Here is a 27,633-nt window from a genome sequence, read left to right as displayed (position 1 = left end):
TGAATCTGTAGAACTGTGAAGCCAGTTATGGACTGTTATTGTGAAAGCATGTTTATTTGGAATATGGGTTTATGAAAGGGAACTTGAATGTTTTGTACATATATGTTGTATTCATTTATAGGGGAGGAAATGTAACGTATGGATCTATTTCTTTTAGAGCAAAGCCCTCCCCCCTTAGCACTACATATTGATCTGTTGTCTGGACATGCGCTGTTGTCTATGCATGAGCATTGTTCTCTCTCACTGTAAGGTGAATACACTAGTAAAAGCTATCTTGCATCTGTGACCTTTTATTTAATATATATGTAGTTGTGCACAGACACAACAAACGTATTCAAAATTCAGTGATGATTTGGAAGGAAAGGTTAAATGATAAAAGGAATAATAATGCCATTTTTGAATTTCCAGTGCTTTTGAAAGGTCTGCATTAGATGCAACTTTTTCATTCAGACTCGATAGTAGACCCTGGATTATGATTTACAGCAGCTAGAATAGCAAAGGTTGTTGGTGATTGACATTAGTCACAAATAAGGCAACAACAGCTGTGTTTTTGAAGCAAATGCTTCCCCCATAATGTAAGTGATGAGCGTAGAATAGGGCTAATGGACTGATTTCGTTTGTGCCAATTCAAATACCAATTGCAGCTGGTTTAGCTTTCCAGATTTGTTACGTGCATGCTTGTGAATGAGGTCATTACTGAGTGAGCCAATTCTGAATGCAGCCAGACTCAAACCTCATACTTCAGGGCACAAAACGGGAAATGCTTTCATACCAATCAATGCAACAAGTAACATAAACATCAGAATAAATCAAAATAGTTTTTCTGAGCATTTCTTTGATCTTTAAGTGTTTGAAATGATTTATCTTGGACATTGGCTGCACAGACCATGGTTGGGCATGGCTAGAATTAACTCCTGCCTTCAATTTACCTACTGCCACAGCAGCTCCACAGTAGATATATTCTCAGTGTCTCTCAATTTGGCTTTGGAGCACATGGACATCAGTAATGCCTGTGCCAGGCTGCTGTTTATTGATTACTTAGAAACATAGAAAAACTACAGCTCAATACAGGCCCTTTGGCCCACAAAGCTGTGCCGAACACGTCCTTACCTGAGAACTACCTAGGCTTACCCAGAGCCCGTGTAAGCTCCGTGTATCCATCCAGGAGTCTCTTAGAAGAAGCTTCTGCCTCCACTACCACAGCTGGCAGCCAATTCCACGCACTCACCACTCTCCGGGTAAAAAACTTACCCCTGACATCTCCTCTGTACTTACTTCCAAGCACCTTAAAACCATTTCAACCCTGGGAAAATGCCTCTTTATATCCACATGATCAATGCCTCTCATTATTTTACACACCTCTATCAGGTCACCTCTCATCCTCTGTTGCTCCAAGGAGAAAAGGCCGAATTCACTCAACCTATTCTCTTAAGGCATGCTCCCCAATCCAGGCAACATCCTTTCCATGTCCTTCCTGTAGTGAGGTGACCAGAACTGAGCACAGTACAACAAGTGGGGTCTGACCAGGGTCCTATATAGCTGCAACATTACCTCTCGGCTCTTAAACTTAATCCCACGGTTGATGAAGGCCAATGCACCACATGTCTTCTTAACCACAGAGTCAACCTGCGCAGCAGCTTTGAGTGTCCTCTGGACTCGGACCTCAAGATCCCTCTGATCCTCCACATTGCCAAGAGTCTTACCATTAATGCTATATTCTACCATCATATTTGATCTACCAAGATGAACCACCTCACAATTATTTGGGTGGAACTCCATCTGCCACTTCTCAGCCCAGTTTTGCATCCTATCAATGTCCTGCTATAAAATCTGACAGCCCTCCACACTATCCACAACACTCCCAACTTTTGTGTCATCAGCAAATTTACTAACCCATCCCTTCACTTCCTCATCCAGGTCATTTATAAAAATCATGAAGAGTAGGGGTCCCAGACCAGATCCCAGAGGTACACCACTGGTCACCAGCCTCCATGCAGAATATGACCCTTCTACAACCAATTACAGTTCAGCATTCAACACCATCATACTCCCAGTACTAATCAACAACCTGGGCCTCTATCTCCCTCTGTACGTTTAACTTCCTCAGCAGGAGACCACTGTCAGTGCAGATTGGTATTAACACATCCTCCTTGCTGGCAATCACCTTAAGACTGCAAACTTAGTCCATTGCTCTATTGTCTGTATATTCATGACTGTTTGAGTGGACACAGCACAAACACCATCTATAAATTGGCCTATAACACGTTTTTGGTTGGTAGAATCTCAGATGGCAATGATGAGGCACGCAGAAGTGAGATATACCTGCTGCTTGAGTGGTGTTGCAACAACAATGTTGTGTTGCATAAATCATCAGCAAGACCACAAACTGATTGTGAACATCAGGAAGGGGAAGTCAAGAAAACACAAAGTGAGGGAATAGCGGTAGAAAGTGTAAAGGCAGCTTCAAGTTCCTGGGTGTTAACATCTCAGGGGGTTTATCCAAAGCCCAACACATTGTTGCAAACAGCAAGAATGCACACCGGTAGCTCTTCCTCATTAGGAGTTTGAGGGGATTTGGTGTATCACCAGGATAGGGATGGCAACATTCTGGTGTAATGTCTATTGTCTATTTGTAGTGCAGTAATTGTGTTTGCCACTGTTTTGTATATATTGTATAGCACCGAAATTTGTAATAAAGGATTTTGTAATAAAAAAAAGACTCTAGCACGTTTGTATAAGTGTAAGGTGGAGAGCAATCTGACTGTTTGCATTACCGCCTGGCATGGAGGTTCCAATGTACAGGACTGCAAGAGACTGCAGATGTTGTCGACTCAGCAGTTCCATCAACTTCCCCACCAGTGTGGACATCTTCAAAAAACAGTGCCACAAGAAGGTCACATCCATCATTGAGGACCTTCACCTGTCCTGGACATGCCCTCTTCTCATTGCTGCTATCGGGGATGAGGTAGGTGAGTCCAAAGACCCCAACTCAATGTTTTAGCAAAGGCTTCTTTCCCTTCACCAGTAGATTTCTGAAAAGTCCATGAAAACTACTTCACTATTTCTCTTTCACACTGATCATTTATTGTAACTTAGTACTTTCTCTGCCTTGCACTCTACTGCTGACATAAAACAACAGATTTCAAACATACGCCAGTGATAATAGACCTGATTCTGAATCTCCTTAGCCCAAATTGAGTAAGTTTTTGAATGGAAGATTTTACGAGGTTGGAATTAAACTGGTATTCAACCCAACATCCTGAGCTGAGTGTGATTATTATAATTAGATTCCTTGGATCTTAATGTTGTTCACCCACTCATTATAAACCAAGGATTGGACACAGGTAAATTCAGTTCTGGAGGTTTATACCATAATCACGAAATTGCTTATTGAGTTGTGGATGCAGCTTTGATCGTATAAAGTCCTGAAACCTTAGGGGAACAGAAATACAAGGCAGAAGAAAGAAAATTAATTTTGTAACAGGGCAACATTAGAGAAATTTTAAAAATGAGTTGAGACCAGATTGAGATACAAAAAACTTAATGTTTCTGTATCAAAACTTGCTTCCCCCAACTCTCCCACCTTCTAATCAATCCTAGTGTATGTCTTAGGTGGAAGACAACATTGATACAATACTTAAACTCATTATAATAGCAACTTTCTGTAGCATCATTATCTAAAACGTCAATCCCTCTGTTCTACATTTACAAAATTAGATTAATGATGATTCATCTGGGAACAATTAATCACATATTTCACTTTTCCTTGAAGACAGGTTAAAATTTAATGGAACAATGCAAAATCAAGACACTACTATTGGTTTATTTGACTGTATTAAAAAATTGAATTATTTCTATTGGAAATTAAGTACTTCACACATTGAATAGATTCTGTATGTAGTGCTTTGGCAGGTTCATACAAGTTTTTGTGTACTAAGGACCCTGAATGCCTTTGTTATTGTCTTTTGTTGCACTTGCTGCTCATATACTATCCACTCTAGTCATTATTAAGGGACTTGTCCAGGCTGAAATATCCAGGTGAGCTAAGTATATCAGTTGCCGGCCGGTGGTATAGTGGTGTCCACACCGGACTTTGAGGCAACTGGTCCCTGGTTTGAATCTGGCCCTCTGCTTGCATGCTTTCCATCTGTGCTAGGTTAAGTCTTGAGCTAGCAACTCAGCCTAGTAAAAAAACAGACAAATGTGCTTCCCATCCCCATACAAGCAATTTTGGCTGATAACAACCTGCAAAGGTACATACATACTATTGATAACCCATGGGTGAAATTGACTCTTAAAATATGGAAAACTACTATAAAAGAATATAATCTAGAGGGAGATATTGCAATTCTTAAATGGTGTGCATATAACTCGAATTTTACACCAAATAAATTGGATGCTAGATTTAAGGACTGGACAGCTAAAGGAATAACAGTTCTTTGCAACATAATGAAAGAAGGAACACTGTTCAGTTTTGAAATGTTTAAAGAGAAACATTTATTAGAAAAACAAGATTTTTATTGGTATTTACAGATATGACAATATGTTAATAAGATGCTTAAAATGTAACTAAGGCAAATACATACTTGATAGAGCTCTTTAGAAAAGCATATAATTCAGATAATGGTAGTAGAATCATTTCAAGCATGTATAATGGGCTGTCAAATCTTAAAACACATTTGACTTCATACATTAAAACAAAATGGGAGAAGGAAGGAGGGATAATTATATCTGAGGAAGAATGGACAACAATATGGAGATATCAATGGAAGTGTACCAATTCACAGAAATGGAGGGAGTTTGGATGGAAAAACTTGACAAGATATTTTATTACATCCTCTTAGAAATCCCATTATGATAGTAACCTCTCTGTTTACTGGAGAAATTGTGGAAATCAATATGCAAATCCTTATCATATTTTTTGGGACTGCCCTGATATCAAAATCTATTGGAGGGGGATACACAATGCCCTAGAAGACATCTTTAAATGTGAAATTGTCAGGGTCCGGTCCGGTCCGGAATCCATGTTCCGGGTCTCGATCCGGTCCGAGGACTCCAGACTCTGGGTCCTGCAGTTGCCCCTCCCGTCACCTGTGATCTAGTTAGGACCCTCCTGGCTCAAGGAGACACACCTGTAACTCATTGAGCTGCAGGTGTTTATAAGGGACCAGGGGGTGGTCGTTTTGTTCTGTTTCACCACCAGCTCTGAACTCTTCTCTGCATTCTGTTATCCTGCCCGGTTTCAGATCTACTGCTCATCATGCTTCTCTGCCCCGTACCAGTAATGCCAAGTTGGTCCTCTCCCCCACCTTTCTTCCCATGTGCTGGTCCCGCTTCTCCACTCGTTAGTTTTGTTCGTGCGGTCGCGCTGTCTGCCAGCCTTTCCCGATTTTCCTGCTATCATGACTGTTGTGTTGGTCACCCTAGACCTATGCCTGTTCCTACCCCTTGCCTCCGTTGGGCAGGGCCGGCCGGTTTGCCGCTGCCCGGTGGTGTTTCTGCCCGTTCCTATCCCTTGCCTCCGTTGGGTAGGCCCGGCCGGTCTGCTGCTGCCTGGATGCCTGCCCCATCCTCCTCTTCTGCCTGAACCCTGGGATCGTGCCCTGCACCCGCCTAGGGGTCCGCATCGTGCCCAAGCCTCCGGTGGTTCCGCCTGGGAGACGGCCCTACCCAGGATATATGCGGCCCATCCAGGGAGGGCTCTCCGCCAGCTTATCTAGCCACATAGACCGGTCTGCCTGCCTGCCTGAACCCCGGGGTCCTGTCTGCCTGCCTGTCTGAACTCCGGGAGCCCGCTCCACTCTGCCTGCCTGACACTCTATCTACCTGAACCCCAGCTCTACCCTTAAATGCCATGGCATCCCCATCCTGTCTTCCCCCTAGTACTTCCGTGTCTGCGTCCTGCGTTTGGGTCCATCTGGCCCCGTTCCTGACAGTAATACCCTTGGAGAATAAGACCATATATTTTGGATATATACCTCAAGAATGGTTGAAAAGAGATAAATATGTAATGAATATCCTGTTGGTGGCTGGTAAAAAGACTCTTACTAGGAAATGGTTATCACAGGAGATCCCAACTTTAAATGCATGGATGGAAATTACAATGGACATTTACAAAATAGAGAAGATAACAGTATCTGTTAATCATAAGCTGGAACAATTTGATTCATACTGGGAAAAATGTTTTAACTACATAATGCCTCATAGGCCTGATTTTATTCTCACAAATCAATGATTCTGTTGTAAAAAAAAGATCACTCCCTACTTGTACATAGTTCTTTCCTTTTGCTTGTTTTTTCTTTCCACTCTTTTCTATAAGTGTATACCCCAGATAAATACTTCGTGGAGATTTGTGATATGTATGATTATATGATATATATGTACAATGTCTGAAATACATCTTATGGAAATGTCTGTTTGATGAACTTCAAAAAAAAATCACAAATGTGCTAAACAAATGGCAAGGTTGCCTCCTGACGCACCACAAAGCATGGAGAGGACCAACAACAAAGTATATTCACAGAGTTCATGAGTAGTGTCAGTGCTTGTAGCAATTCTTGCTAGAAGTTCCAGTTTGAGAACTGATAACTCATGAAATGTTTAGATACAGCATCAGCAATGATATTCTGTTTTTTACAAATTACATTAAATCTTATTATCATTCTATGAAAGCAAAACTGCCTACCTGTGTATCATGACGTTACCAATGTTGGAACTGATGCCTTAGGATGCAGGAATGTGAATATGTTCTGCGATAAGTGTGAATGTTTAGCGTGTACTGATGAAATATCTTGCTTTCAGAAATAATTGGCAGTATTTCCTTCTCGATTTTCATGCAGTTGCCTCGACATTTATTATGAATGCTATGCATGAAGCAAATACTTTTGCACATAAAATGACAACTAAACTACCTACACCAACTAGGAAAGTAGCATGCTATATTTGGAATTGTTATCATGTCATATTTAACCAGTCAGGATTTATCACACACTGTATGTTTACATTATCAAATGTTCAGTTCCATTTCTCATTCGTCTAAGTGGTGTAATTATGTCAGCATTGTTTTTATACCAAGTAAGAACAGTATTGAATCTTTCTGAGAGATCAGACCACTGTAACATTCTCAGAATGGCATGTTTTCAGAAAGTTATCAGCATTGTCTGTAACAAATTTTATTTCTTTTTCATCCGCCTTCAGATAGAGAAAGCTGGCTGTTGGTGCAGTGGCATCACCATCGGTCGTCGAGGCGATTGGACCCGAGTTCGCATCTGGCCGGCTCCTTGCACACTTTCCATCCCGGCTGGTGTGAGTGTCGAGCTAGCAACTCAGCTTTGTAAAATAAACAGTCAAATGCTACAGAAACAGCAAAAATGCCCCCCTCCCACCCAGATGTGCAACAAGGAGCAAAAAGGAACAACATTAGATTGAGATACGTCAGCTCTGCCCCTACAAATTTCTACCATTCTTTGAGCGGGTTCCATAGTTTTCTGTTTTGTGGCTGTCTGTGGGGAAGACGAATTGCATACTGCTTAAGTCACCCTTTGCATCAGCTCCAGCAATAACCATATAACAATTACAGCACAGAAACAGGCCATCTCGGCCCTTCTAGTCCATGCCGAACACTTATTCTCACCTAGTCCCACCGACCTGCACTCAGACCATAACCCTCCATTCCTTTCCTGTCCATATACCTATCCAATTTTACTTTAAGTGACAATATCGAACCTAAATAGAACCAATAAGATCATTTTGATTGCAGTGTTAATTGTCAATGCCTTGTATCATTTTGTCCATAGAGGGCTGGATGGTACTTGGTGAAGATTTGATTCCATGTGTTGTTTGTTGTTGATTACAAAGTAGTTAATAATGGCTCACACTTAGCAACTTGGAACCCACCAAATATCCATATTGTCTGAGGAATTTGGGAAGCCTCAAATATCTGATTTAAAGTTTTGTTTAATTTTATGAAATAAACCTTATACTGTGGCTGTGGCCAGCTATTAATGGAGGTGTCTAAGAAATCTACCAAATACCTTATTAATAACATTAATAACTGATTGTAGTCTTCAGGAGAGGGAAACCAGAGGTCTAAGAGCCGGTACTCATCAGAGGATCAGAGGTGGAGAGGGTTTGTCACTATCTTAGAAAACTTGTCCTGAACCTATCATGTCAGGACTTATTTAAGGACTCTGTTATATTGTTATTTCATGCTCATTATTTATTGGTTTTTATTAATATCTGCATTTGCATACTTTGCTTACAGTTTATAGTTACGGTTCTATAGATTTGCTAAGGATGCCCGCAGAAGAAGAATCTCAGGGTTGTATGTGGTGACATGTACGTACTCTGATAATGAACTTTACATTGAACTTTGAACTTTTGAGCTTTGAATTGGAGAGGTCAGGAGTTGGCTGAATTGTGGCAGCAGGGTTCAGGCCCCACAGCAGTCCAAGAGCGAGGAATGACCCAATACTTGGAAAATTTAAGCATCAGGCCTGATTGAAAAGGTCAAGGTGTCGGACGGGAGGCGAGGCAAAATCCGGTTCTGCCCAGTTCGGGTCGGTTCTGCTCACTGCTGCGGCTGCAGTGATGCCTGACTTCATATCTGCAGACTTGCAATGTTTGCTTGCCTTTGCAATGAACTAAGTTTGTAGCCTGCTCCAGGTGCAGTAATTCCTGCCTTCATGTCTTTTGTAAAACTACAGTTCAGAAGCTGTTTGCTTACTTGTATTATTTGCACGATTTGATGTTTTTTCTCTTTCTACGCATTGGGTGTTTACGTTTTTTTTAGTGGGTTCTTTTGAGGTTTCTTCATTTTGTGGCTGCAAGTAAGGAGACAAATCTCAAGGCTGTATGCATACTTCAATAATAAATGTACTTTGATCTTTGAACTTTGGAACTTAATAGTTTACTCTGACTTCGAGCAAAACTACAGTTGTTTATAATTTATCAAGTTTCTTCTAGTTCTATCTTCAAGAAAAGGAAATGGCCTGTGTTTGCAACTGAATGGTTTAACAACACATTTGTTCTGGGTTGAATCCACGTAGGAGTCTTCTGAAATATCTCCTGTGTAGAGATGTTTAAAGATGTCATTAACAGTGTCTGAAGGACACTTATCGGTTACATTTTTGCAAGCCAGTCCTTGTCTGGTACAGTTGGATATTCAATACATCCAGCAGAATTATTGTTAACTGAGAGTTCATTACAGCGTATAATGCATTTCATTCAGACAAACCTCTCCTGAATTTCCCTGAAATAAGTATTAAGTTGACTGTGCTTCCTCCTAAGGGTAGCTGATTGAATTGTCTGACATATGTATCATTCCTCAACACAGATACGTCACTAATGTCATTAACTCGGAATGTGACCTGTACATCCTGTGTGGTTGTTTCCAGCAGTTACGCTGCACCGATTAAAATATTTGTGACTATTAAGTTGTGTAGGTTCCTCCTTTGTGCCTTCCTATGAGGACACAACTGTCTCGACTGGTGTACTACATTTCAAAAAGTATTCTCGCCTGTTGCCTTTTGTTCTGACTTTTGATTTGTAGCAATATGTCAATTTTTCTTCTGATATCAGTAAGACGTGAACACTGACTGTTGCATTTTTTGGATGAAAACTATAGGAGCTGACCTTTGAAGGAAGGCAATAACTACATCTGTGCCTGATGCAGGATGGAATTCCCTGGTAGTATTTGGTTGCCATCTCAGTTTTTATTGGCCTTTATAATGCTGTTTTATTTCATTAACAGTGGGTTTACCTGTGGCTGCACCGTTGTTGCTTCTAGTTTTGTGGTAGTGCAAAGCAATTGTATTGACAAAAGATTTGTTTACGGGAATTTTTATGTTATGCAGAGAGTGGCTAGAATGTGAAAATTCCTACCAGGTTGAGGTAAGATTTGGTGTTAACTTTCCCCACGAGCTCCATTTTCTTTGTCAATGAAGGAAATGTGCCATGTGATGTATGACATCATCAGTGTGCAACTAACAGAAGGCACGAAAGGGAAGTTGTGCACAGAAGTGCTTGGCCTATTTTCCTACTCGGTCATTAATCAATATGCTCACATGAACTGCACATCAGATTTACGCATTCTTTCTAAATTTCTGAGCAAAATTGCTTACTCAGTTCATTTTTGATAAATGACTTTACAATGATCTTTTTCAAGGACAGCTTCAATAATATTTAATAAACTTACTCATAAGTTTGTGTTTTTTTTTGTTCATTTTGTTAATTACTGCGGACTTCCAGTCAGTGGATATCGTAGGTATAAGGTAGGCTTCAGGCTAGAGCAAAAACCTGAATTCGAAACAAAGAAAAAACAGAAAATGCCAGAAATGTTCAGCATGTCAGATAGCATAGATGGAGAAAACAATAAAAAATGTCAATGTTGCATGACGGATGAAGGCTTAATGACTTGGAATGTTGACTCTCTTTCTCTCTGCATCTTTATCTACTGAATGCTTCTGGCATTTTCTGTCAGGCCCCAGGCTGATCTCTTTTCTCTGGTGAAGAGGCGTATCTGAATGTGTAATGAGGTACAAACATTTTGTTGTATTGTGAAAGACTAAATTAAACCGGGATTCCTGCTCTTAGTTGCTACATAACCATTTCTGCTGAAAAATGCACCATTGCCAAAACCATTTTGGATGCAGTGGATTTTCCTTATTCAATTACTCTGCTGACTTTCATGACCTACCTTCAGCCTCCAAATATTCGCTTCAGTGAGATACTTCAGAATAGTTGGTTACCACAGGAGTGTACCTTGGTATAAATCACAAGACACAGGAGAGATTGGTTAAGGCTGGGAAAACATGACAAGAATTGAAGTTTGAGAAGTATGTAGACGTTAGACCATTTATTATCAAGGTTATGTGTGCCATATAGAACTCTGAGATCCATCTTCTGGTAGACAAACAGAAAACAAAGAAACTCAATAGAATTAACAAAAAAACACATATGGCCTCATATCCAATTTTCAAAAGAGGACAAATCACGCAAAGAGTAAAACAAAAGTAAGCAAATAGAACATGGACCATGAACTGCAGAGACCACAATGCAGATCCAGTTCTGAGCTGAGGTGAGTGAAGCAGGTCCAGGAGCCCGATGGCTACGGGGCGGCCACTGCTCCCACGGGGCTCAAGATTCTTGTACCTGCAGCCTGAAGCTAGTAGCAAGAAGAGAGAGAGAGACTAGTTAAATGCAGGCAGCTGGCACAGAACTTCTGACCATTTTCCACTCTCAGCCTTGACGCTTATAATTTTACTCCACCCTTTACTTGGCATGGAGTATTGTAACTGAGCATGACAGTGAGTCTTTCACTGTCAGGCCTCAGCACAGCACCCACCCCGGCAATGGCCGCCCCAGCTGTACCTGCACTATCAAGAATTTAGTTCGCTAAATCTCTCAGGAGATTGTAACAGTACCAGTTCATTCAGTCAGTTCAGAATTGCACCTATTAAAGGGGAATTAGACTTTGGATCACAGAAACTGCAGTTCAAAAGAAGCTTATCTACTACAGTATCTAGTAGGTTGCGAGCTGCCAGCAAAACTTTGCTGTTGGTTGCCAGCGCCATCTTGCCAGTGCCATTCTGCTTCCCTCCCTGTGACCTTTGACATCCTTACCTATCAAACTCCACTTTAAATATACCCAATGTCTTGGCCTCCACAGCCATCTGTGGCAGCGAATTCCACAGATTTAACCACAAAACATCTAAAGAAATTCCTCCTCATCTCCATTCTAAAGGGATGTCCTTCTATTCTGAGGCTATACCCTCTGGTCCAAGACTCCTCCACATCCACTCTGTCTAGGGCATTCAATATTCGATAGGGTTCAATGAGATCCCTCCTGTAATTCTTCTAAACTTCAGAGAGTACAGGCTACTATTATCAGAAACAGTTGCATTATGGGCATCACACCAACTTGCTGTGCAGAGGGGAAAGTTATATGAGAATTGAGCTAACAAAGCATCTAGAGTTCTTATTTTCACCACCTGCTGTGATGCATGTTTGATGGTTGAAGGTTAATTGCAGTTTCATTGACTCATATTTCAAATTTCTTGACTTCCTACCAGGTTCTACTCTATCAATCAGCATGCCCATCTTAGCATGCTAATGCAAGAGTTCTGTCTTCCCCCATTAATGTGCTTCTTTTTTTCATTTCATTCTTTATTCTGACCTAATCTCAGCAAAGCAAAGCACTTAAAATCCACAGTGTATTTTCTTTCTTATTCTTTCTGATTTCAAAGTGTCCTGTTGGCCTGTCCCTAACTAACCTATGCTAGGCAATTCGCTACATAACACTTAATGAAGGCAAATCTTGCACTTTATTTTCTTTATACAAATTGTGAATGTAACTATGTTGACCACAGGCCAACAATTTAAGTCATGAATTCTATTGTTCCCTTTGTACCAGTACTAACTCAGACCACCCCTCCTATTTATAACTCTGAAATAGTGTATCTCCCATTGGCCAAGCATCTTGATCACATTGGCACCATCCTATCTGACAAAATGTGTCAGCTATCCATTGGCTCTGGTCCAAGGCAGCAAATTTTGTTTCCCTTCATGTAAATAACGACCTGTAATTATTATCTCTTTCACTGTTCACTGAACCGGTTTTCCATGTTCACAAATCCTACATTTCCAAGTCCCATGATTCACTATGCCAATCCCATTTAATTGGGGGAAAAGTCTCCCAAGATGAGTGATCGTCAACCAATAACAGAAGGCCTGGAAAAGTCTAGGAGATGGATTAATTGAAACTTCTCAGGCATTTAGTGACTTTTGCACAATAGATTTAAAATCATGATGGCCAGATCTTTAAAGTTATTCAGAGAAATGAAAAGGAGGCTTGCAGTGGCCTTACCACCATCCCAAGCCCACTTGCAATTATGACCATGAGAAACCCAATAAGTTAGGCCTTAAAATGTTCATTGTCTCTGCTGAGGACCAAGTGCATTCCTGTAAGATGATCCCTGCCACCGGCATTCTGTTGACCTGAGACCTTGGACCCCAGACCATCTACTTATCAATGAAGCTATGCTTATCTGTACATATCGTGCTGGGTCCATGGCAACAGCTTCCTGTCATGTGAGGTCAACAGCTAGGCAGCCAGCCTCTGGCAGAAAATGAGCAAAAATACCTGGCCATTAAAATCAATCCGACCTGTATGCTGTTGTTTGAGGAAGATCACATTGTTCTGCAGCCAATCAAACTAAATCTTTCAATTTGCTGAAATATTTTGCTGAGGAACATCCATGGACCATACCATAAACTGGAGAGCTCCTGATAAAGGAAGAGATTACATAGGCTGGATTTCGGACCTGGAACAAACGAGGCTGAGAAGTGACAATGATGGATGAAAGTCATGGATATAGTCAGAGTTAGAGTCTGTTTCTGTGGTAGGGGAGGGAGTGGAGGTTTCTAAAGGGTGATCTGACGGATTAATATATCACACAAAGGGAAGTTGGTATCTGCAACAAATTGGCTGAGGAATTTGTGGAAGCGAGAACAGTAACTTTAAGAAGCACCTGGACAGATACTTGAATGTACAAGGCATTGAGAGATATGGAATCAATGCAGGCAAGTGGGATTAATAGAGATGGTTGACATGGAACTGATGGGCTGAAGAACCTGCTTCTATACAGATTAATTAACTCTCTGAGCAGTTTCAATTTATTCATCTCCTAGACTTTTCCAGGCCTTTTGTTATCGGTAGACACTCCCTCATCTTCAGAAGCTTTCCCCCAGTTAAATGGGATCAGCATGGTCCAACTGGTGTTGGCATGGTGAATCATGGAACTTGGAAGGGTAGGGTTTATAAATGTATAAAACTGGATGAAGGTTTCGATCCAGAATGTTGTCAGTTCCTTTCCTCCCAAAAAAAGTTGCTTTATCCATTGAGTTCTTCCAGCACATTGTTTGTGGCTTCAGATTCCAATATCTGAAATGCCTTTTGTTCACCAAACTTTTCAAACTCTTTTGGAACCACCAATTAAAATCTCCCTCTGTACACAACAAACTGGATTGCTGTGGGTACAAAGCTCCTCTTGACTGATGGATGCAAGAGGCAATGTTACAGAAAGTCCAAGAATACATCTGATGAGATTGTTAATCCATCACAAACCAGAAAAACAGAGCATAGAGCTTTGACTTTGATTAAAATCATTAGCATTATTCTTAGCAAAGTCATTTGATCATTATCTCCACAATCAATTACACTATCCACTCGGCTGTCCTTTCAATACAATAAGAATTAAACATTATTAAATTATTATCAGTGCAACATGCACTGTTATAAAGAGAAACCTAGTCTTATCAGGTTAACGAAGAATTAACAGATGGAACAAATGCACAGTACATGGCCCAAAATAACTGTTAACTGGAGGTTTCTCATATCAGACTCTGAAGTGGTATTAATGTAATGACATTAATAGAAGCAGAAGTTCAGCTGTCATTTTCCCATAAGTGCCATTGACATGCATTTTCTCTTTTGAAGTGGAATAATCGCTATACTTACTCAATCCCTTCCAGGTGCACCTCCAGTAAAAAGAATTTTCTGCTTCCATTTCTAAGCAATGTTTTTGACCAACGATTTCCTGTTTGTTTATCAGCAGTTACTTATCCACTGTGCAGTCTGAACCACTTGGTAAATGGCCAATTAAGCAAATAGTTCAGAATACACGGTGATATTTTATAATATTTTATAAATCGGGATTGCTGAGATTTCCTCCTCAAGATTGGCAATGCCGGGTCCAAGGAACTGCTCCTGTAGCTGTATCTACAAGGAGAGTACTGTTGACTTCACCAGAGGCTGGGCAATGGTACCATAAAGGCAGCTTGCTGATCCACTATCCAGAAAATAGTCAAAACTTTATACCAAGAATTATATGAAAGAATCAGGGGTGATACAAACTATGGGAATAAAAGAGAGCAGGTGTGTATTTGCTTAGGTTACCATTGCTTGACTCCTCTGACCCTCAATTTTATTAGACTAACCATAAAAATAATGAAATTCACAAAGCAATAACAACAAAGGCTGGAGAAACACAAAAAAATGCCGGAGGAACTCAGCAAGTCAAGCAGCATCTAATGAGGGCAATAATCAGTTAACGTTCTGACTGTTTGCCAATGGGTTGATGCTGAGTCAACACTGAAGTTTATTTGTCACATGTACAATGAAACGTACAGTGAAGTGTGACATTTCTGTTAATAACCAACACACCCGAGGGTGTGCTGCGGGCAGCCTGCAAATCCTGTTATTTGTAGCATGCCCACAATGCTCGGCAGAACAACACAGAACACAAGTAACAAACAAACCCCGTACCTCCTTTCCACCCATTCACAAACACAGTCCTTTAAACCCCAGACAGGCTTCCAACTCCCCATTGCAATAGCCCCTGTTCACACTCCTTTCAGATTCACAACCACCATTCTTACTACTCCCATATGTCACATCCTTTGGCTGGCAACATGTATGAGATCAAAATTATACTTTACACAAGTTGTATAGGATTCTGCTGGCAATCCCTAACTACTCATCCTGTCTTTTGAAATCACTGAGGTGGATCAGCCCTGACAAGTGAGATATTGGTGACCTGCTTTATGCAAACTGCAGAATGCAGAGTCTGCGACCAAGTGGAAGGAGCTGATAGAGAAAGAAGCTCAGGACTCTGGTGAAGTTGGCCACTACTGTGGTCCTTGGTCCAACAGATAGCAGGTCACATTTCAAATGCTGCAAACGTTTGCGATAGCTTGTGTCTAAAACTGCAACCTTTGTTGCAGTCTTCCTCAGGTAGATCAAAAGAAACTGATTCAGGTGTCAATATATCTTTTGAAATTGCTAAGATTTTCCATTGGCAATAATACCCTGTCTCAAGTCACATACCCTTACTCTGGAAACCTTGAGATGCTGGCTTCTAATAGGTTCATTTGAGGTTTGTACTGTTTGATGCTGCAGCTTTTCCTTCTGTTCTTAATCCATGCGACAGGCAATAATCACATCTATGATAATCAGGCAAGAGTTACTGAGGTTATGTGGGACAAAATAAGTATCACTAAAGCATGAAGTGGACTCTGGATGTTCTTCAGATTGTGATCATATCGCCAATGAGTTACACTTAAGATCTCACCCTCGAGGCTCCAAAAGCAGTAATTCCTTTTGGAATTGGGTGATTTTGGTGCAGGGTGATGTTGAGAAATAGGAATCAGCTGGTTTCAGAATCCTAAGTGCATTTTTCACTCTTGACTGTGAAGTCTTCTTTTATCTCTGTCAAACACCTGTGTTTCTACATGATACGTGATAGTGATGGTAAGAATTGGAGAAGATGGCAGTTGAATGCATGGTTGAGGAGTTGGTGCAGAGGGCGGGGTTTTAGATTTTTGGATCATTGGGGATCTCTTCTGGGGAAGGTGGGTCCTATACAGATTGGATGGGTTGCACCTGAACTCGAGGGGGAGCAATATCCATGCAGGTAGGTTTGCGAGCATGGTTTGGGAGGGTTTAAACTAATTTGCAAGGAGGATTGGACCCGGAGCGATAGAGCAGTGAAAGAAGTGCATGGAGTAAAGCTAGATCTAACATATAGAGAGGCTTTGAGGAAAGAGAAGCAGAATAAAGGGTGTAAAGGTAGTAAGGAAGAAAGGCTAAATTGTGTGTACTTCAATGCAAGAAGCATCAGGAACAAAGGTGATGAACTGAGAGCTTGGATAAATACATGGAATTATGATGTAGTGGCCATTATGGAGACTTGGCTGGCACCAGGGCAGGAATGGATTCTCAATATTCCTGGATTTCAGTGCTTTAAAAGGGATATAGAGGGGGGAAAAAGCGGAGGAGGGGTGGCATTACTGGTCAGGGATACCATTACATCTACAGAAAGGGTGGGTAATGTAGCAGGATCCTCTTTTGAGTCAGTATGGGTGGAAGTCAGGAACAGGAAGGGAGCAGTTACTCTACTGGGGGTATTCTATAGGCCCCCTGGTAGCAGCTGAGATACCAAGGAGTAGATTGGGAGGCAGATTTTGGAAAGGTGCAAAAATAACAGGGTTGTTACCATGGGTGACTTTAACTTCCTTAATATCGATTGGCACCTGATTAGTTCCAAGGGTTTAGATGGGGTAGAGTTTGTTAAGTGTGTCCAGGACGGATTCCTCTCACAGTATGTTGACAGGCCGACTAGGGGGCATGCCATACTAGATCTAGTATTAGGTAGTGAACCGGGTCAGGTCACAGATCTGTCAGTGGGTGAGCATCTGGGGGACAGTGACCACTGCTCCCTGGTCTTTAGTATTATCATGGAAAAGGATAGAATCAGAGAGGACAGGAAAATGTTTAATTGGGGAAGGGCAAATTATGAGGCTATAAGGCTAGAACTTGTGGGTGTGAATTGGGATGATGCTTTTGCAGGGAAATGTACTATGGACATGTGGTCAATGTTTAGGGATCTCTTGCAGAATGTTAGGGATAAATTTGTCCCGCTGAGGAAGATAAAGAATGGTAGGGTGAAGGAACCATGGGTGACAAGTGAGGTGGAAAATCTAGTCAGGTGGAAGAAGGCAGCATACATGAGGTTTAGGAAGCAAGGATCAGATGGGTCTATTGAGGAATATAGGGTAGCAAGAAAGGAGCTTAAGAAGGGGCTGAGAAGAGCAAGAAGGGGGCATGAGAAGGCCTTGGTGAGTAGGGTAAAGGAAAACCCCAAGGCATTCTTCAGTTATGTGAAGAACAAAAGGATGACAGGAGTGAAGGTAGGACTGATTAGAGATAAAAGTGGGAAGATGTGCCTGGAGGCTGTGGAAGTGAGCGAGGTCCTCAATGAATACTTCTCTTTGGTATTCACCAATGAGAGGGAACTTGATGATGGTGAGGACAATATGAGTGAGGTTGATGTTCTGGAGCATGTTGATATTAAGGGAGAGGAGGTGTTGGAGTTGTTAAAATACATTAGGACGGATAAGTCTCCGGGGCCTGACAGAATATTCCCCAGGCTGCTCCACGAGGCCAGGGAAGAGATTGCTGAGCCTCTGGCTAGGATCTTTATGTGTTCGTTGTCCACGGGAATGGTACCGGAGGATTGGAGGGAGGCGAATATTGTCCCCTTGTTCACAAAAGGTAGTAGGGCTAGTCCAGGTAATTATAGACCAGTGAGCCTTACATCTGTGGTGGGAAAGCTGTTGGAAAAGATTCTTAGAGAGAGAATCTATGGGCATTTAGCAAATTATGGTCTGATCAGGGACAGTCAGCATGGCTTTGTGAAGGGCAGATCACATCTAACAAGCCTGATAGAGTTCTTTGAGGAGCTGACCAGGCATATAGATGAGGGTAGTGTAGTGGATGTGATCTACATGGATTTTAATAAGGCATTTAACAAGGTACCACACAGTAGGCTTATTCAGAAAGTCAGAAGGCGTGGGATCCAGGGAAGTTTGGCCAGGTGGATTCTGAATTGGCTTGCCTCCCTCATGGTGGAGTGAGTACATTCAGACTGGAGGGTTGTGACTAGTGGTGTCCCACAAGGATCTGTTCTGGGACCGCTACTTTTCGTGATTTTTATTAACAACCTGGATGTAAGGGTAAAAGGGTGGGTTGGCAAGTTTACAGACGACACAAAGGTTGGTGGTGTTGTAGATAGTGTAGAGGATTGCCGAAGATTGCAGAGAGACATTGATAGGATGCAGAAGTGGGCTGAGAAGTGGCAGATAGAGTTCAACCTGGAGAAGTATGAGGTGGTACACTTTGGAAGGACAAACTCCAAGGCAGAGTACAAAGTAAATGGCAGGATAATTGGTAGTGTGGAGGAGCAGAGGGATCTGGGGGTAAATGTCCACGGATCCCTGAAAGTTTCCTCACAGCTAGATAGGGTAGTTAAGAAACCTTATGGGCTGTTAGCTTTCATAAGTCGAGGGATAGAGTTTAAGAGTCACGGGGTAATGATGCAGCTTTCTAAAACTCTGGTTAGGCCACACTTAGAGTACTGTGTCCAGTTCTGGTCGCGTCAGTATAGGAAGGATGTGGAAGAATTGGAAAGGGTACAGAGGAGATTTACCAGGATGCTGCCTGGTTTAGAGAGTATGAATTATGATCAGAGATCAGAGCTAGGGCTTTACTCTCTGGAGAGAAGGAGGATGAGAGGAGACATGATAGAGGTGTACAAGATATTAAGAGGAATAGACAGAGTGGACAGCCAGCACCTCTTCCCCAGGGCACCACTGCTCAGTACAAGAGGACATGGCTTTAAGTTAAGGGAAGGGAAGTTCAAGGGGGATATTAGAGGAAGGTTTTTCACTCAGAGAGTGGTTGGTACGTGGAATGCACTGCCTGAGTCAGTGGCGGAGGCAGATACACTAGAGAATTTTAAGAGACGACTAGACAGGTATATCGAGGAATTTAAGGTGGAGGGTTATATGGGAGGCAGGGTTTGAGGGTTGGCACAACATTGTGTGCCAAAGGGACTGTAATGTGCTGTACTGTTCTATCTTCTATGTTGATTTCAAAAACATCACTTTTAGAAGGGCATTTGGTGAGGATTTGGTAACAATGGAACAGTAAAAAATCTATGTATCTTTTATACTGCTCTTTTCTTTGGGAAGGAAATGTAAAATTTGCTTTCAGATGTTTCTGAGTAGGTGTCTCTGTGATTGCGAATGATGGCTGCTCCATTGGGTACTACGGCCTGAGCTAGGGAATAAGATGTGCCTCTCCCTCCTGATCACAAGGCACCTATCCCATGCCGTGAATTGCACTCTCACTAGCATTTGAAATGACAAACAATCTGCTGAGGGAACTTAGCAGATCGAGCAGCATCTGTGGAGGGAAGGAATTCACCTTATACAGAGTTTTGACCTGAAACGCTGAAAATTCCCGTCCCCCTTTAGATGCTGCTCTATCTGCTGAATTTTTCCAGCAGATTATGTATTTCTCCAGATTCCAGCATGTACAGTCTCTTGTGCTTCTGAAACGAAACTCAGTCCGCCTGGAAGTAAAGTCATCAACTCTGTCTTCAGATGTGTCTTTCCCAATATGTTCTTTTATTTTCTTAAGCAAATGCAAATTGCTCATCTTACAGTTCATAAGCACAACCACAATAATCAAATTTAAATATGTGTCAGCATTCTAATTTATCATTGACACTCTACCTTTCCAGATGGTAATATAGATGAATTTGTTTGGTATTTATTAAGTGCTAGTTGACATATCTCATCAAGTTTGATTTTCAGACACAGTGGCTTACTGAATCCATTCCATTGAACTGGATTATTAACTTTGAAATTATTTACATTTCATCCCATGTTTAAAAAAAAATTAACATTATTTTATATATCCCAAAATGCATGTAGTTCTCAAATTAATAAAATCTCTTTCAGGTATGAACTTAATTGCACTTTGTCAAGTGTTTTGCAACAAGTTGACAAAAATGTTTTATCAAATGTTTTGTCAAATTTTTAGAGATGTGCACTTGATTTTATTATTCTACATTCAGAAGACATGATTTACAGAAATAGTTTTTCTAGGTTAATGCTTTTTAACAGCTTGCAATCCTTTATTGCAGGATTACAAATATACATTTCTGGAGAACTACTATGTACTTTTAATAAATGATGATATATATCCTCAAGTAAGTGTGATTATCTATTTGTGGAGTGGAGTACGTAACTGAAATATCTACTTATCAGCAAGGCAGGATCATTAGTTATTGTCACAGCATGTGAAAGTTTAAAAACATAAAGGTTTTACTTTAGTGCTCTGGTACCTTATCTAATTAATTTGCTTTTGTGGGCAACCCTAATCACAAAGCTGAACAGAATCACAGCTGAATCAACCTAACTCAGTGATCACACCATTGTACTTTACATGAAGGGTCATTGGATTCAGATTTGTAAAGGCAGCCGGCTGTTTTCTCTCTTTAAAGCTCAAGGTCAGCACCACCCATGCCTTCATCCTTTCTGAAGTCATCACTACGATTAGCTTAGGTGGTTGAATCTCACTTTACTTGTGTCTACACTCACATAGTAAAATACGTTGAATTTCAGGTTATTGTGGAATGTGCCACACTGAAAATCAATGATAGACTTCAGGGAAAATAAATTGCTTGGAACAAACCCTGGAGACTTTTGAAAATTGATGTTTATTACATACCATTCTGGAGCAACTCTTCGACAAATCAGATGACAATCCCTTTTGTGAGGCACTCTGCTCATCGTTTTATTTCAGAATGGACTTAACACTTTTGCTTTACTTTGTTGTTAAGCAAATTGTGAAGATTAAAGTAAGAAACCAAAGTAAAATTTGCAAAGTTGGTAATTGTTTTTCCAGAGAAGTGGAATTAAAAATCAAACTCATGATGTTTATTTTGAGGCTAGTTTTAAGGATTTTGTTCAAATTAAATAATTGCTCATAATTAAAGTTGGTCATCTGAAGTGCCGTATGGATAGCACTATTTCAAAATTCTCTAAGTACACAGTATCTTGAGGGAAAATTATCAATACACTTTTAAGTAGAAAAAAAAGTGAAAGTTGTGGTGATATTTTATTCCTAGGTTTCTGCAATGTCAGTAATATTAGAATTTCTTGATCGAAATTTATAATTTGAGTGTGTTCATATTTAATCACATAACTAGGACTGTGGATAGTGCTTTAAATAGAATAGTAGCATTTGGATGAAGATGAATATAGTAAAAGTGAAGGAGAGTACTGAAGCAGTTATGAAAATATGAATAAAGAATAAACTCATTTTTCAGAGTAGGCGGATGGGGTGTTGTAACATCTGGTCGGTGGTTTGGGCTGCGAAGTTTGAATCGGCCCATTGAGCTGAGGATGTCGAATTGGCCTGTCAGGTCATGATGTCAAAATGGGCCTCCGGGCTGGGGATGTTAAATTGGGCTGCCAGGCTGGCGATGTCAAGATGGGCTGTTGGGCCTGGGGATTTGAGCTGGACCGTTGGACTGGGGGATTTGAGTTAGACCATTGGACTGGGGGATTTGAGCTGGACCGTTGGACTGGGGGATTTGAGTTAGACCATTGGACTGGGGGATTTGAGCTGGACCGTTGGACTGGGGGATTTGAGCTGGACCATTGGACTGGGGGATTTGAGCTGGACAATTGGACTGGGGGATTTGAGCTGGACCGTTGGACTGGGGGATTTGAGCTGGACCATTGGACTGGGGGATTTGAGCTGGACCATTGGACTGGGGGATTTGAGCTGGACCATTGGACTACAGGAGAAGCTGCCTAAGAGAGCTGACCTGGGTGGAGATCGTGCTGCTTCACCAGAGTTGGTGCCTTTGTGTTGGCATGAAGGTGGCATGTAGTGAAACCATGAGTGACTGTCTTGGATGCTTCTTTTACGATCGCAAGACCCTGTTGGACATTGATTGCTGCAGGCCTGCTTCCCTTGTTTGGTAATGAGACAGTATTGGCGAGGCGGCAGTATTGCCTCGGTTGTAACTAGGACTAGGCCTCAGTCCTTGGGTTCATGTTGTAGCTTGGCATCGAGGCTCGGTTGGGGGTGGCCTGACTGCCAGGAAACATCGATTTGTGGGATGGCACTCAGGAACCTGGCCTAAAAATTTGTTTTCTTACGTGGCTATGTTCTTTTTTTCCCTTTCTCATTATTCTGAATGCACGTATATGTTTTTGCGCCTTGGCCCCAGAAGAACGGTGTCACATTCAGCTGTATCCATGTATGGTTTGAATGATAATTAAACGTAATTTGATTTGATTTGATAAGACAAATGGATTAGAAAGGGATAAGAATTTAACTTTAGGTAACATGGAGAGAGGTGAAGGTAGGAATGAAGGTGCCATATCTGAATACACACATTATACGTAATAAGGTAGATAAGCTTATAGTGGAGATAGAAATTGGCAAGTATGGCATTGTGGTCATTGGAGAGTCATGGATGGAAGAAAATCACAGCTAGAAGCTTAGCATCCATGGACAGGCAGGTTAGCAGAGGGGGTAGGGGTGGCATTATTGGTTAAAAAATGAAATCTAATCTGAAGGAATGGTCATAGGAACAGAAGTTGTAGAATACTGTAGGTAGAGTTGAGAAAGTAGAGGGGTAAAAAGAAACTAATGGGAGTTACTGTATGTGCAGGCCTCTAAACCACTAGCCAGGATGTGGGGTATAAATTACATTGGGATAGAAAAGGCATGTAAGGAGGGCAATCACGAGGAAATCTGCAGATGCTGGAAATTCAAGCAACAACACGCACAAAATGCTGGTGGAACACAGCAGGCTAGGCAGCATCTATAGGGAGAAGCACTGTCAACATTTCGTGCCGAGACCCTTCATCAGGACTAACTGAAAGAAAAGATAGTAAGAGATTTGAAAATAGGAGGGGGAGTGGAAAATGCGAAATGATAGGAGAAGACCGGAGGGGGTGGGGTGAAGCTGAGAGCCGGAAAGGTGATTGGCAAAAGGGATACAGAGCTGGAGAAGGGAAAGGATCATTGGATGGGAGGCTTTGGGATAAAGAAAGGGGGAGGGGAGCACCAGAGGGAGATGGAGAACAGGCAAAAAGTGATGGGCAGAGAGAAAAAAAAGGAGAGGGAAAAATAAAACCAAATATATCACGGATGGGGTAAGAAGAGGAGGAGGGGCATTAACAGAAGTTAATGTTCATTCCATCAGGTTGGAGGCTACCCAGCCAGTATATAAGGTGAAAGTCCTCCAACCTGAGTGTAGCTTCATCTTGACAGTAGAGGAGGCCATGGAGAGACATATCAGAATGGGAACGAGACATGGAATTAAAATGTGTGGCCACTGGGAGATCCTGCTTTCTCTGGCAGACAGAGTGTAGGTGTTCACCGAAACGGTCTCCCAGTCTGTGTCGGGTCTCTGCAATATATAAAAGGGCACACCAGGAGCACCGGACACAGTATACCACACCAGCCGACTCACAGGTGAAGTGTTGCCTCACCTGGAAGGACTGTCTGGGGTCCTGAATGGTGGTGAGGGAGGAAGTGTAAGGGCAGGTGTAGCACTTGTTCCGCTTACAAGGATGAGTACCAGGAGGGAGATCGGTGGGAAGGGATGGGGGGGGGGGGAATGAATGGACAAGTGAGTCGCATAGGGAGTGATCCCTGTGGAAAGCAGAAAGGGGGGGAGGGCAATGTCATGATAGACATGGGAAGTTTCAATATGCAGGTAGATTGGGAAAATGAGGTTGGTTCTGGATCCCAAAAGAAGGAATTTGTAGAATGCCTACAACATGGCCTTTAGCACAGCTTAAAGTTGAGCCCACTAGGGAAAAGGCAATGCTGGATTGGGTGTGGTACTATCAGCCAGATTTAATTAGGGACATTGAGGTAAAGGAACCCATAAGAGACAGTGATCATAATATGATAGAATTCACTCTGCAGTTTGTGAGGGAGAAGCTGAAATTGGATGTATCAGTATTACAGTGGAGTAAGGAGAATAACATAGACCTGAGGGAGGAGCTGGGCAAAATTGATTGTAAAGGGACTAGTAGCTGATCACAGTAGAGTGGAAATGGCTGGAATTTCCGGCAACAATTCAAAAGATATGTGATAGATATATTCCAAAGATAAAGAAATATTCTGAAGGGAAGATCAGGCAACTGTGGCTGACAAAGCAGTCAAAGACAGCACAAAAGCCAAAGAGAGGGCATGCAATGTGGCAAAAATAAGTGGGAAGTGAGGGGATTGGGAAATTTCAAAAACCAACAGAAGGCAACTAAAAAAGCAATAAGAAATGAAAAGGAGAAACGCAAGATAAGTTAAAAGGAAGTCAAGGCTGCTGGAAAATGTGCTGGATAAGTAGTAATAGGGGACAAAGAAATTACAAGTATTTTGTATCAGTCTTCACTGTTGAAGTCAACAGCAGATGCCAGAAATTCAAGTTTCAGGGGGCAGAAGATAGTGTAGTCATTATTACCATGGAGAAGAAGTTTGGGCTGTTGAAAGGTCTAAGCTTAGATAAGTCATCTGGACTAGAAGGACTACACCCCAGGGTTCTGACAGAGGTAGCTGAAGAGATTGTGGAGGTATCTGCAATGATCCTTCAAGAATCACTAGATACTGGAAAGGCTCCAGAGGATTGGAGAATTGCAAATGTCATTTCACTCCTTAAGAAGAAAGTGAGGTAAAAACAACATATTGGAAAGATCTTAGAGGACAACATTAATGATGAGGTCTCATGGTACTTGGAAGACACAAACGTTGAAGTTGGCATGGTAAACCTATTGGAGTTCTGTGAAGATATATCAGGCAGGATAGACAAAGGAGAGTCAGCGAATGTGTTAACTAAAATTTCAGAAGGCTTTTGACAAGGTACCTCATATGAGGTTGCTTAACAAGATAAGAGCACTCGGATAGAAATAGCATGGACAGAAGAATGGCAGGCTGGCAAAGAGTGGGAATAAAGGGAGCCTTGTCTGTCTGGCTATTGGAGCCTAGTGTTGTTCTGCAGGGGTCAGTATTGGGTCCACTACTTTTCATGTTATTTCCTAATGATATGGATGACAGATTTGATGGCTTTGTAGCTAAGTTTGTGGACAATACGAGACAGATGGAGAGGTACTATAGTTAGTGTTGAGGAAGTAAGGAGCCTTCAGAAAACTTTGGACTGATTAGAAGAATGGGCAAAAAAGTGGTGTAGTCTATTTTCCTTAATATGGACTGAATTCAGAAATTAGAGGTGCAAAGGGACTTGTAATTCCCATTGCATGGTTCCCTAATGGATAACTTGCAGGATGAGTTGCTTGTAAAGAAGAGAGATGCAATGTTAGTTTTTGCCACATACAAGCCCAAAGTGGATTGTTGATTGATGTTTTTTACTGTTACGAATGTCATTCCACAGGAGTTACCTTCTCTACAGTATAAGTTCTTAGTTGGGTATTTGCAGACTTCAGTTTATTTTCTTTGAAATTATGTTCACACTCACTTTCTGGAATGACTGAAACAGCTGAGCCAGTGTCCAATTCTATTTTAATTAATTTGCTGTTCACATCTGGTGTAAGCCATATTGCTTGTCTATCGTTAGTTTTCACATTTTAAATCTCAAGGCTACACAGTCTGCTGTCACTCTCATCATTATCAGATTTTTCATCATTGCAGATCAGTGCTCTTTTTGAAACTGCAATTTGACTCTTTAGCTTTTTCTCTTCCCTGTGCAGTCCAGTAATTTTAGTCTGCCCGACATACTCTTTGTTCCTGTCCTACATTATTTTTTATTTTCTGCAAGATTCACCTTTAAACCTGCATTGGTGTGATGTATATGAGCCTCTACCAGAACGGTAAGCTATTTGTTCAACCAGGGAGGCCTCTGTCAATTGTTGCAATTTTGTTCATGCTCATTTTCATTCCTGACTACAACTCAATTGCATTTCTAGCTGCGATTTCTATTGAAACAGCAATTGCAACTGTTATTTTAACTGTAAGTTGTGCTTCAGTTAGGAGCATTTTTGAATTCTTTCTTGTAAGATTCCACAAACTAAACAATCTCTCAGTGCGTCATTAAGACCATTACCAAATAGACAATTCTCAGACAACTTCTTCAATTTAGCCACCTACACTGAAATTGACATTCCTTTGGATTCTGCATATGAAACCTAAAGTGCTTTGCAATCAACAATGGTTTCAATTCCAAATGTTCCTGCATTATTTTCACAAGATCAGCAAAGCTAATTTCTGCTACTTTGGTTGGAGTAGTGAAATTTCTAAGCAAACTGTATGCTTATCCACCCAATACAGTCAGCAAAATTCAAATCAGTTCAAGTTAACTTGTCATTCAACCATACATGAATACCCATGAATGCAGACAAATGAGAAAGAATTACTCCAGGGCAAAGTGCAAACACATTACCAACAGAAATACAGCACAAAGCTCAACTAGCACATCAAGATAATACACACATGTAAGATATCATTAAAGTACGGCAATGCAAAAAAATAGTCCGGACCCTGAGTCCATAAATGCCACAGAAATCTGCAGTTGATCACAATACAGCTTGTCCTCTGCCAAACATAAACTGAGAGGAGTGGGGAGCAGCACCAGCTCTAACCTGGATGCCGTGCCACACAGGCCCTGGTGGAGTGCATCGGCTCTCATGAACAAAGCAAAACAAAGCGGGTGAGCTTAGAGCATGGATCTGTACTTGGAGCTATGATGTTGTGGCCATTACAGAGACTTGGATGGCTCAGGGACAGGAATGGCTACTTCGTGTGCCAGGCTTTAGATGTTTCAAAAAGGACAGGGAGTGAGGCAAAAGAGGTGGGGGCATGGCACTGCTGATCACAGATAGTTTCACAGCTGCAGAAAAGGAGGTAGTCATGGAAGGATTGTCTACAGTCTTTGTGGGTGGAAGTTTGAAAAAGGAAGGGGTCAATAACTCTACCCGGTGTTTTGTATAGACCACCCAATAGTAACAGGGACATTGAGGAGCAGATAGGGAGACAGATTCTGGAAGGGTGTAATAATAACAGGGTTGTTTTGGTGGGAGACATTAATTTCCCCAATATAGATTGGCATCTCCCTAGAGCAAGGGTTTAGATGGGGTGGAGTTTGTTAGGTGTGTTTAGGAAGGTTTCCTGACACAATATGTAAAAAAAGCATACAAGAGGAGAGGCTGTACTTGACCTGATATTGGGAAATGAATCTGGTCAGGTGT

General features: G+C 41.5%; 1 protein-coding gene and 1 long non-coding RNA gene across 2 annotated transcripts in view; one reads left to right on the top strand and one right to left on the bottom strand.

Moving 5' to 3' along the window:
• Window positions 1-4,575: 4,575 nt before the first annotated feature.
• On the bottom strand, window positions 4,576-14,867 carry LOC132381189 (uncharacterized). Its single transcript, XR_009507967.1, has 3 exons — window positions 14,519-14,867; window positions 10,697-10,801; window positions 4,576-7,329 (listed from the first exon to the last, which is right to left on the bottom strand). It is a non-coding gene; the product is annotated as an uncharacterized LOC132381189 (long non-coding RNA).
• A 12,019-nt stretch (window positions 14,868-26,886) lies between these two features.
• The window catches only part of LOC132381186 (troponin I, slow skeletal muscle-like), a 36,626-nt gene continuing 35,879 nt past the window's right edge, over window positions 26,887-27,633 (top strand). The window contains exon 1 of the mRNA XM_059950482.1: window positions 26,887-27,095. The gene's annotated coding sequence lies outside the window, so the exon portion shown is untranslated. The remainder of the gene's footprint in view (window positions 27,096-27,633) is intronic.

Source organism: Hypanus sabinus, chromosome 25 (genome assembly GCF_030144855.1).
Source record: "Hypanus sabinus isolate sHypSab1 chromosome 25, sHypSab1.hap1, whole genome shotgun sequence".
Classification (NCBI taxonomy): domain Eukaryota; kingdom Metazoa; phylum Chordata; class Chondrichthyes; order Myliobatiformes; family Dasyatidae; genus Hypanus; species Hypanus sabinus.
Note: the sequence above shows the minus strand (reverse complement) of the source record. Positions and strands in the feature narration are given on the sequence as shown.